The following is a 12,058-nucleotide window of genomic DNA, read 5'->3' as shown; positions in this document are numbered from 1 at the left end:
ATAAAACTGCGGTTAATAAATTTGCAAAATAAACTACGTATTTCCTCTGAAGATTCTTTGAAAAAAAGGTTATCTCTCTTCGGCTTCATGATTATCTCGTGTCATAGAAGTCCTCTGATCGATATAATATTTACTGAAACAGTGAGGATAAACGGAAATAATACCAATACTTAATTGAACCTCTAGACCCATTAACGTGCTGGACATAAAAATGCAAGAGACATATACGTCATAAGGCGACCGAACTCCGATATGATTATAATATGACCTCAAGGTGAAATTTCCCGATTAAAATAAAAAAAAAAAGAGACAAAAAAAAAATAAACCATATAGCATTCTCTGGTTATTGGATGTTTTAAAACTAGCTCCAACATAAGGAACATTTAATTCTGTGGTTTAGGTCTTTAACAATTGTTTTCTTTTAGTGTCTTATTATGAATCAGCTTTATGGGTTGAATTATTTACTGTAAATTCAGAAATTTTTGCGATGTTCTTATTATTGCGAAAAATGCGACAGGGTTATAATCGTAATTATTAAAAATCGCAATTAGAAATTTTTTATATGATTTCAACAGGATTTTTCTCAACACCGCGAAAATAAAAAAACGCATTTTAGTCTCAAATGATAAAATCGCAATATTAAATGCACGCAATAATTTCTGAGTTTACAGTTACATTTTGTCTTATCGGATTTACTTTATAGCTGACTATACGGTATGAATTTTGCTAATTATAAAAAAAACCATGATGACCTGTAGTCGCTTACATCAACGACATTAAGACTCTGGTTGTTACATGTCTTATCATAGTTACATGTACCATATTTGGCCATCTCCTTTATATTTTGGTAGTAAAATATATACATTTAAAGTTCCTCTGCAATTTCATTTCTTACGGAATTAAACATTCTACTAACATTTGGGCGTATTTAGTGTGCAACATGAGGACAAAAGACACAAACTTACTCGGTAGTTCAATTTGCTGAACATTTACATGTAACACGCCGGAATAAAAGACTTAGTTCATTCTTCCCAACGGAATATAGATTTACATTGAATATCTGTGATTTTTACCCACTTAATCAACATATTTATTTCTTCTTCTATATGTAACCAATATTATTCGTCCTTTGCAGAAGTAATAGTCATTCCGATCAGGCAGAGATAAACTGATTTACACGACTAGATTGAATATTTCCTTACGATATCAGATGTAATTACTCATTCTAATGTGATCATTTGACAGTAAGTTGTGTTCATGTCTATGTTTGGATGACCCTATGTGTATACGTTGTGGCATTTTTATTTGTAAGAGTCACAGATTTTCCTATTAATTATGGTACTAATAATTGAATTTATAGAATTACTATTGATTTGTTCTTAAGGATTCTCTGAAGTGCTTTTATATCTCATGTGAGAGAAATACATGTATGATAACATGAAATTGAATTAAGCTATTTTCTATAAAACGAACCAGTTCTGTCTTACTTAATCTGGTGAACATACATTTCATTTGAAAAACAGTAGACTGCACTATATTGGGTCGAACATAACATTTTATGGTTAATTATAATTTGTCGTCTCTGTTTCGTTAATTTTCTTCAGAAACCATAAAAAATTAGGATTTATATTTCTGAAGTCAAAATAAACAATAAATATTACAAATTAAAGTAGATAAAACCAGTACAAATGCATGTATATAACAAATCGAACTTGAATGTTAATATATAATGCCAACAAAACAAAATGTGACAACAAATAGAAGTTTTTATCTGCTCTCTGTAAATGTAACATTGTACATGGATAAAAAAAAAAGTCAGAATTTGTCAAGATGTTATTAGATGCAACAGTTGCTAGCCCATGTAAAATTTCATGACTCAATTCGAATATAAACATCCAGATAAAACAAAACTCGTGAAAATGTCATAACCTTCAAACGGATAAAGACTTAGGTGTCGATAGGGTAGGTGTCTCTTGCAATTCATGCATCATCTTACATATTAAAGTAAAAGAGTCGGGAATAGAATAACACTGGTAAATTGACACATCATATATTTGTTTATCAGAGTTGTAAAAATCCAACATGTAAAATGTTGTTTGTTTATAATTAACACGTTTTTGCTTAATTATAGTAAGGTCGGTTCGATAGGGATATTGAATTCATGCACGAGTGAACTCACGTGGTTTAAAGTCATTCGAGCCATTGCAGTCAAAGTGTACAGTAGCATTTTGCAAAATGAGTAATATTATTAATCATATTATTTCTTTCAGATTTGTGGACCCCAAGTATGGGGAAACCAGTACAAACTGCTTAATAGCTATATATTCATATGAACTTTCATTAATATTATACTCATATTTTTTATTAAATTTGCGCTTGCCTCTGCAACTGGCGTCTCTCGTGTAAGAGTTTGAGGTCATTTGATAAATATTTTATGTTTGTTTGAGTTTACGAATTAAAATATAAAAGATAGAAATGAAGTTTGAATATAAATAGTCACGTGATGTTCTTAAATAAATTCTTACTGGTGTAAGATGCAGAACTATTTGATTTTATTCTAAATGGGAATTCTAAAATAGAATGTTGCATGGCATCATGCATTAAAATGAATGAAAGGTTGAATTTTTATGTCCATGCTGCATGTTTTATAATATTTAACAGATTACAAATCGTGCATTATTTGAAAGTTTATTGTCTTCTTTGCAAACGTTTGTGTAACCTTTTGAATGCTATCAACATTTTAATGATTCTTAAAAGCATGCATGCTTGGTGAGATTATTTGTAAGTATCGTGATTTCATGAAAGAGTTATTGTTATGGTGATGACCTTCAATCTTAATTATCTGCAACCCACGAAATCTTTGAGCATTTCTGATACTTCGTAAAAGTATAAATACAGAGTTACATTTTACTTAATTGTGTTTATATATAAATAAGATTGTCATGCGGGGTAAAACTCAACCACATAAGGTTATCGTTCGTAACAGGTTTGTCGTTATTAATAAACGTATGTACTGTTTCAATTCTAAAAATAATAATCTCAGTTCAATGTTAATGGATGGAGGTGCTGGACATACTGGTTGAGTCAATAATCTAACAATACAAAACCAGCAATGTTTTACACAAGCTTACAAATAATGTGTCGTCTTATTGGCTTTCAACATGCAAGATAACAAAAACTAAAAAATACACCATCTAATATACTAGATTTATAATTTTGTTTGTCAGAGGTGAGTTTCGATTAAATGATACTCGTAAGTGGTACTTTTTAATCAAACAGTGTAATTTATTTTATCGTATAGTTTGTTTCTTCTTACATGAACTGAAACTGAGTCCAGTCAGTTGAGTATATTGTACTTTATGATAATTCTTCCTTAAGTAATGTACTAAAATGTGTTAGGATTTATAATAAAGACAAGGATTAGAAAATTCTGTGAACTCAATAAATACAGTGAAAATATCATTAAGAAAATTGAAGTTTGCAATAAAGTTGGTAAAAACCTTTCAATCTCTGTTTTTAAATCCGTTTTACTGTTCGTGTTTTAAAGCCAAAGCTAAGTATGTCTCTTTAGAGTTATAGATATTTGTTTTCAAAATGTAACATTAAATGAAACGCAATTCATAAAACGTTATACAACAGTTGTTCAGGTAAACATATGTTGCATTTTCCTTAAAAATATACATGATGATGATGGTAAATAAAAAAGGAACAAAATGTGTCAAAGAATGTATACAACAATTAGTCTGCAACCCAACGAAACAACTAAGTTAACAGAACTTCGTCTCCACATCAACAATCAGTCTTCATCAAGTGTTAATGCAAAATGTCATACTGTTCATCGTCGTCACTAGTCTATTGATGTTATCTATAAAATACCAACGATCAGCTGAATACCATATTCTACAAGTTTGAATAAAACAAATATATGTGACCATCATTACTGGCAAGCATATGGTACAGAAACATGAACATGGAGGAATGATACTAGTTGTTAACAATCTACCTTGTCTATTTTAACGCTTTTAACAACATTTAGATATGGTACTTATATTAAGAATGAGGCTAATATGCCAAATGCATTTCAAGAATCAAGATGCAAACAGACAAGGCTGGAGATAAATATGTTGGATTTGAATCGCATCATCGTTTCGTTCGTGACAATTACAACACTTTATCATTACTTTATAAAATATATTCAGATGAATAAATTACAACAAACCGATTTAACTATCTTCTCAAAGAAAATAGGCAACCCGAACTAAAGGTCAAATGACATTTTGAAGTTTTTATACCATTCAAATGCTGTATTTGTCAACGCTTTTTTATTTCAATAGATTTACTTGAAATATATTCATGACTATTTCACATATCGCTAAAGAAATTTTTGACCACTTTCATATCGGTCTTCAAAAAAATATATTCAAAGTTAATATTAAAATTCTAAAGAAATACTTGCATCTGCTTCTTTAGGAACTCCCTGTGAATCAGTCATAATATCAATAATGAGCAGTTATAAAGTTATACTCATAAGTTTGCTACGAAGATAAAATGTGTTCCCGAAATTATTTTGGCTTTTTATTTAATCGTTAAGAATTAAATGTGTTTTCCGAAATCCGTGTTTTGCTGTACAGTATTGCAAGGGGTGAGATGTATCTTTGGGGTGACTATTGTTAGTCTTGTGTGTGTCATCTGGTAATCACGTGTTTGTTAAAAATGTTAAACCATAAATATAATCGTTTATCGCTATTTTGTGCATTTTTCTCTTGACCTTTTCTTGTGATAATTTTACATATCATGCTACTTGCTTGAGATGGAAAATTGTCGCAGGAAACTAAGATGGCATGTTGCTTTCCAAATGAAATTATAGGTAAAATAACGATAAACAGATTATCATCGCGTAATATTCTTCATGTAATGATTATTAATATAAGAATAAGAAGACGTGGTAAAAAACTATTCATAAGACATCAAATGACACAGAAATTAACAACAATTACTGTAGAAAAACTCATCATAGATACCAGGACTTAATTTTGTATATACGCCATACATGTAAGACTCGTCAGTGACGCTCGAATCCAAAAAAATAAAAAATAAAATTTTTTATTAAAAACGTGAAGAGCATTGACGACAAAAGTTCATAAAAGTTGCCAAATACAGCTAAGGTAATCTATGCCCGAGGTAGAAAAGCCTTAATATTTCAAAAATTCTAAATTCTAAATTCAACAGTTAATTTATAAATATAACCTTATCAATGATAATTCATGTCAGAACAAAACAGGTCACCGTACGGATCAGTTGAAAAAGGACGAGTGTGAATTTGGACGAGAACTTAATACAACCCCACAACAAAAGGCACTAGATACAGGTTTGATCGTACTCGCAGTTGTCTACAGCTTTTTTTCAAAGTCAATAGCAATTTACAAGAAAAATCACGCTTCTCAGACTAAATTAGTGTTTATACATTGAATTTTCAAATTGGCACATACTCAGTCCATCCCTTTTCTTGTGTCGTTTATTGATTTATGCTACTTACAGCTATTTGAATATAACAACCCTGTTGAGGTAGTATACTACTTATCGGCATAACATTATTCATTCATAGAGGTACAGGGGAGGGTTGAGATCTCATAAACATGTTTAACCCCGCCGCATTTTTGCGCCTGTCCCAAGTCAGGAGCCTCTGACCTTTGTTAGTCTTGTATTATTTTAATTTTAGTTTCTTGTGTACAATTTAGAAATAAGTATGGCGTTCATTATTACTGAACTAGTATATATTTGTTTAGGGGCCAGCTGAAGGACGCCTCCGGGTGCGGGAATTTCTTGCTTCATTGAAGACCTGTTGGTGACCTTCTACCGTTGTTTTTTCTATGGTCGGGTTGTTGTCTCTTTGACACATTCCCCATTTCCATTCTATTTTTTTTTTGTAAAGTGACTTGCCTGCCTTATATTTGTTTCTGGTTATTTTTCTAAACAGTTCTTCCCAACCTTTTACCATTGACAGTTTTAAAGCACGCATTTACACGACACACGATCTGAAAATACAATACAACCCAATAATCGTATATTATTTTTTGTCTTTACTTTTTCGAATAAATAAATGATAATATACTTCTAAAGTGTGTTAACTCTATCCAGCTTTAAATTAAATCGAACCAACTCAATCTCTTATTTTATCAAATTTTATTCAAATGGTTGCCATTTTCTGTTGTGTTTCTCTGTATTATTTTGCCAATAAACAAGGCCGTTATATTGCGCGTGTAACTAGATATATGTTTAAAGGTTATCATTATTATTGTTACTTGTGAACAATGTTACGAAAATCGGTTTACTTTTTTCGTAGCACAATTTCGTGTGTTTACTATAGATGCGAACTTTATAAATCAAATGACTTATAAAGTAAAATGATTGTTTGTTATATTGCAATTTCTTTGCATAGTTTGACTTTTTAAGTAAACATGTACCATGCAATATGTCTTTTTTTTTTTTTTTTAAATTTGTCACTTACATTGTATAACTCATAATCTGATGACTAATCTGTCTTGCCATATAATTGTCTATCACAACAATCATCATGTCTTTGATATTTATTTTGACAAATTTGGCAAAATCAACTGCTCCTAACGAAATACTATTTTAAAATTCCACTAAAATAATTCTTGAAATAAAAAGAATCGTGATTATTTTTTTGGTCTAAATCGAAGATAATGCTCCTCTAAACCTTAAATTTCTTCTTTTACCCGATTAGAGGGTTAACATGTGTTAATAAATAAAGAGATGTGGTACATTTATGATTTAATAGGTGTATGATGAAATGCATGTATTTACTTACTTAATGTATTGTTCAGAGACCACAATTATTTCGTAGTACATTTCTTTTAGAACATAAATAATAATTTAAAAAATCCCACCTGCGCTTTCGCAATGAAATTTTTACAGTGTGTTGTACTACTTTTGGGATAAGTTATATCAAAATTATAGAAAACTTCATCGGCTTTAAATCAAAGTATGGACAATTTTATGTTTAGGGCGTCTTGAAATCTTTTGACAGCTTTTAAACCTTTTCAACTTGACTAAATCACTACTTTCCTTTAAAATTCAGGACCAAAATTTTTACAGTGCTGTTAGTTCCCCCCTTCTTGCAATTTGAGGCATTAAACATGGAGAAATAAAGGAGTAGGTTCAGTAAGACCTCTTTTTGGCCCCAAAATATAGCAGTTTTACAAAATTGTTAAAATGTAAACTTTTAGTTATTTATTAGCCAGTAGAATGCTTCTGCTACATAAATATGGGCTGGTTTTGACAATACAATGCACATATATCTGGTACTTGCATCATTAAGTCGTGCTAAATTACTGAAATTTTCACAGTTCCAGCATTTTAGTTTAATTTTAGACGGTTTTCAAAACGTAAAAACGAAAGTGGCCGCATTCGTGTTCATCCTTTATATTGAAATGTAAGTTGTATTTTATGATAAAACATGACATATATAAAGATTGAGGATGAACACGGATGCGGCCACTTTCATTTTTGACAAAGATCATCTGAAAAGTGACATTTTTTGGCATATTTGGTAGATTTTTCATATTTGAGCTTGAATCAGATGGTTTTAATGACTACATAAGTTAAAATCGTTCACATAAAATAATTGATTCAAATGAAATAGACACTTAAGTGTTTAAAAAAGGGTCAAATTCTTTCGTCAGATGAACTTGAAATTTGAGGCCGAAATTGGTGCTTACCGGACCTACTCCATTGGAAGGGGTATAAAAATTAATGGCAGATACCCACTGTCAACACTAGGAAGTATATTCGTGACACGAAAATCAAGGGACGACAATTGTGGTCTCGGACCTATTGTTATATGTGTAGATGTTAGGTGATTATTCAGCAAATCATAAATGATTTAAAGTAATAATAAAAACTACTATCAAAACTCGACCTACGCAAGTATTATGCAATCAAATACTTTTTGTAAGTTTGGACAGCATTTATATAGGGGTTACGTTCTAAGAAATATTTCAATTAATTGAGGCTATTCATCAGTCTTCCATTGGAAATTCCATCAATCATTTTCACATCATTTTGACAGAAAGTAATAATTATATCCACTAATGTCAGCATATTTGTATCTCGTGTGTCACAAATTACGTATAATTGGACAATTAGCCAAATAATGATTGTTATCTTTCATAGAAATCATCTGCTGTAATTTTTCAAATCAAATTAATTTGACATCTAGTAAACGACACATGTCTTGGATCAAAAAGTAATAACCACCGAACTGAATTACGACAATTTACAGCCAGACAATACTCTGCAATACATAGATAATTAAACGTGTCAATATTTGTTCAGCATGTAGCGTTCAAATCATTTCGCAAATGTAATTTGTTCAATCATTATCTGTTATGACTAACAGGCAGAATAACTAACTGATCTTAAAACTAGTTTAAATTTTTTTAAATGAATTCAGACATTGAAAATCATCACAAAACTAAGACATAAGACGAAATATGTCTTTAAAAAAGTAACTTGTTATTTATAAGACTGATTTGATGATGTTTATGTCTTATCGTACACATCATCAAATCAGTATATGTATTGTATAGTCCTTTGGTCAGTACTGTTGCAAGTGTGCGTTCGGGTCTGGTGTGTGTGATTTTTTTAGTCCTTGAGTTTGTAAAGTTCTTCCCAAATTATCAAAAATGTCGTTATTACTAAAATGAAGGTTTCTGTCTAGTTATTCCTGTCTAGGTTTAAATGATTTGATAGTTTTGGCTTGTTAGTCATTACGTCTATTTCGAAGACAATTGACGTGCACATGCAAGTCAAATAAAGGCAACAGTAGTATACCGCTGTTCAAAACTCATAAATCCATGGACAAAAAACAAAATCGGGATAACAAACTAAAACCGAGGGAAACGCATTAAATATAAGAGGAGAACAACGACACAACACCGAAACGCAACACACACAGAAACGGACCAAGCAACAGACAAAACACCACGAGAATAACAAATATAACATCAAAACCAAATACGTGAATTTGGGATAGACAAGTACCGTGCCACGTCTTATCATACGTCAAAATCATACGTTCCTTGCTTTAAAAGATTAAGATAACTATTTTTAAATGTAATTCTTCAAAAGCTCACTTATCAAGCTCAAACCAAAGACATGGATGAATACTACAAAGGCACAAATCATAAAAAATATGTTTGAATCAGCAATACCATATCACATGATTCATAAATGACAGCAATAAACGTAGTTTTAAATTCGGTACTTAGTTTTGAATATACAGAGAGAAGAGGAGTGCGGGAGCTACCAATTACGTGTAAAGGGGGCGGGCGCTAGGACAAACAGTTTTGTCCAAGATTTCTTTTCGGTTGCCATCTCTGTCCTGTCTTTTTATTTTTCACTCTATTCGGTTCTGCCCTTTTTTATTAGTTTATCCAGACAGTTTTACTTACATTTTCATCTTTTTATGGGGGGGGGGGGGGCAAAGTTGCTTATCCTGTCTTTTTTCGCTAAAACTCTTGTCCTGCTTTTTTTTCAAATTTCATCTCAGCCTCTCATAAAAATAAAATGGTAGCTCCCTATATAACTACGAGAAGTCACATGAATCCGTAACCAAATAGAAAAAGATAATTCATATCACTATTATGTCCATTTATTTTTTTAACAAAAACATTTCTTTATTGCACATTTGCTGTAACAATATATTTACTTTAAGTTTACAGTTTTAAACTTAGTATCCCTGAAGCTAATTTTCATAACAGTGAAGGGAAGCACTACTTGATAAGATATAACCTTAATTCATTATGTTAGGGTATTACGAATAGTTAAAATATTTTGTCAATGATAGATTAATCCCTCAGTTAGACAAATGCATTATTTTGTTCCTGAGTAAGTACATTTCTAATTCCATATAAGCATTTGTACCTTAATTCATTGTTAAATCGTGACTTCGAATCAGTCGCTAACAGATGTGCAACAGACATACAATTAGATAATTTTTAGAATGACATATATCTGATGTCTGTAACTGTTACAAGAATCCAGTTAGCAGTCTAACAAACCAGTTTCATCATTTGTTGCAGACAATCTTTTCACTCTTGAAGTACTAGTACTATATCATAATATTATCAACAGTGCGAGACTGGAAGGTATCAAGAAAGGAAACTTATGCATTGTAATCAACTTTAGACGTGTGTAAGTTTTCTTTTTTGTCTATTTTAAATGGGTCCTACTAACGAAATATGACGGTACTATAAATTGTTATGTTTGACCACTGCATCTTCCATTAACGAATAGAGTTTTTATCATTCTGTCGGATCTAGTTTTTGTTAGGTTGTCAATTTAACATTCATCATGGCTATTGTCTTTTGTGTTAGCAGTAAACAATGCCATACCACTTGTTTGATCCTGTAATTCTGGTTAAACACTATAAAAGTATCAGATGTTAAGCTTTATTTCAAATGAAATCATACTATATATATATATATATATATATATATATATAGGAAGATGTAGTGTGAGTGCCAATGAGACAACTCTCCATCCAAATAACAATTTAAAAAAAAAGTAAACCATTATAGGTCAATGTACGGCATTCAACACAGAACCTTGGCTCACATCGAACAACAAGCTGTAAAGGACCCAAAAATTACTAGTGTAAAACCATTCAAACGGGAAAACCAACGGTCTAATCCAAACTGATATACTGATAAAGGTACTTAACAGTACACATATTAGCAATTTGTTAGTTAAATGTTAATGAAACAAAAGTGAATTGCTTACATCACACATACATCTAAACAAGTGCGTTAAAACAAACACAATTATTGATTTGGAACAGAGAATGAAAATGGGAAATGTGTAAAAGAGACAACCACCCAACCGAGAAAAAAACATAGTACAAGTCCACCAATGTGTAGTTATATTTCTATTTTGGGTCCTGTGGTTATCAGAACTGCCTCACACAATTTCTTCCTTAAATTTAGCTCTTATGTCCAAATAGATGGAACATGTTTAGAAAATTATGATTGAGGAAGTGGTTGTCTGTCAGTTTACAAATGCATGTATACGTAGCAGCATGGCTTATATCAAAATTTGATGAAGTAAATAGTGAAGTGCAGTTTATTCGTTTATTCGTCGTATTTTTTGTTCTTGTCAGAATCCCCAGGTCAAGTATGGTTGAGAACCGGGATAGCCGAGCTTGAACGTGGATCTATTAAATGATTGAAAATATAACTAATGACGAATCCACAATATCTTCAAAGTACTCAGTGAGCAGTGTAATATCTTTTTTGTGCTTCTATGTTAAATAGTTAAATATTTGTCTGTTTTAAGATTGTGACACAGTGATGACTGTTGTACCCATATTTTGACAATGCTACCTGTTATGTCTGTTTTATTCACACATCGTTGTAAATATAACGGAATATGGTGCAACTGGCATACAAGTGAGAGGTTTAGCGCTATAAACTAGGTGCAATCCACCATTTTCTACATTTTAAAATGCCTGTACCAAGTCACGAATATAACAGTTGTTGTCCGTTCCTTTGATGTGTTTTATCATTTGATTAGGGACTTTCTGTTTTGAATATTCTTCGTAGTTTAGTATTTTTTGTGATTTTATTTTTAATAGTACCGTACGTGTATATCAAAATGTTGAATGAAACGAACTTCGCATATAATGATGCATTTTTAGAATTACAAACTGATTAATTGAATGAAGTAAAGTGTGCAGTGCAGATTATTCGTCTTTCTAGTTCTTATCATAATCCCCCAGGACAAGTACATGAAAGGATATTCAACACATCATGGTGAAAATACAGCAACTGAAGGCGGGTTTAGCTAGCCCCTAGATAAGAATTTATATATGCTCAGCGAATCAACACGAAACACGACAATAAACAAAAATTAAAATAAAACATAGAAAAATAACACAGACTAAAGATCAATCACAATCTATCCCATTCATGTCTTCAAACCAGATTACTCTTTTCCAGTATCTTTAGGGGACGACCATTTAATATATTTAAAGGGG

Source organism: Mytilus trossulus, chromosome 14 (genome assembly GCF_036588685.1).
Source record: "Mytilus trossulus isolate FHL-02 chromosome 14, PNRI_Mtr1.1.1.hap1, whole genome shotgun sequence".
NCBI lineage: Eukaryota > Metazoa > Mollusca > Bivalvia > Mytilida > Mytilidae > Mytilus > Mytilus trossulus.
Note: the sequence above shows the minus strand (reverse complement) of the source record.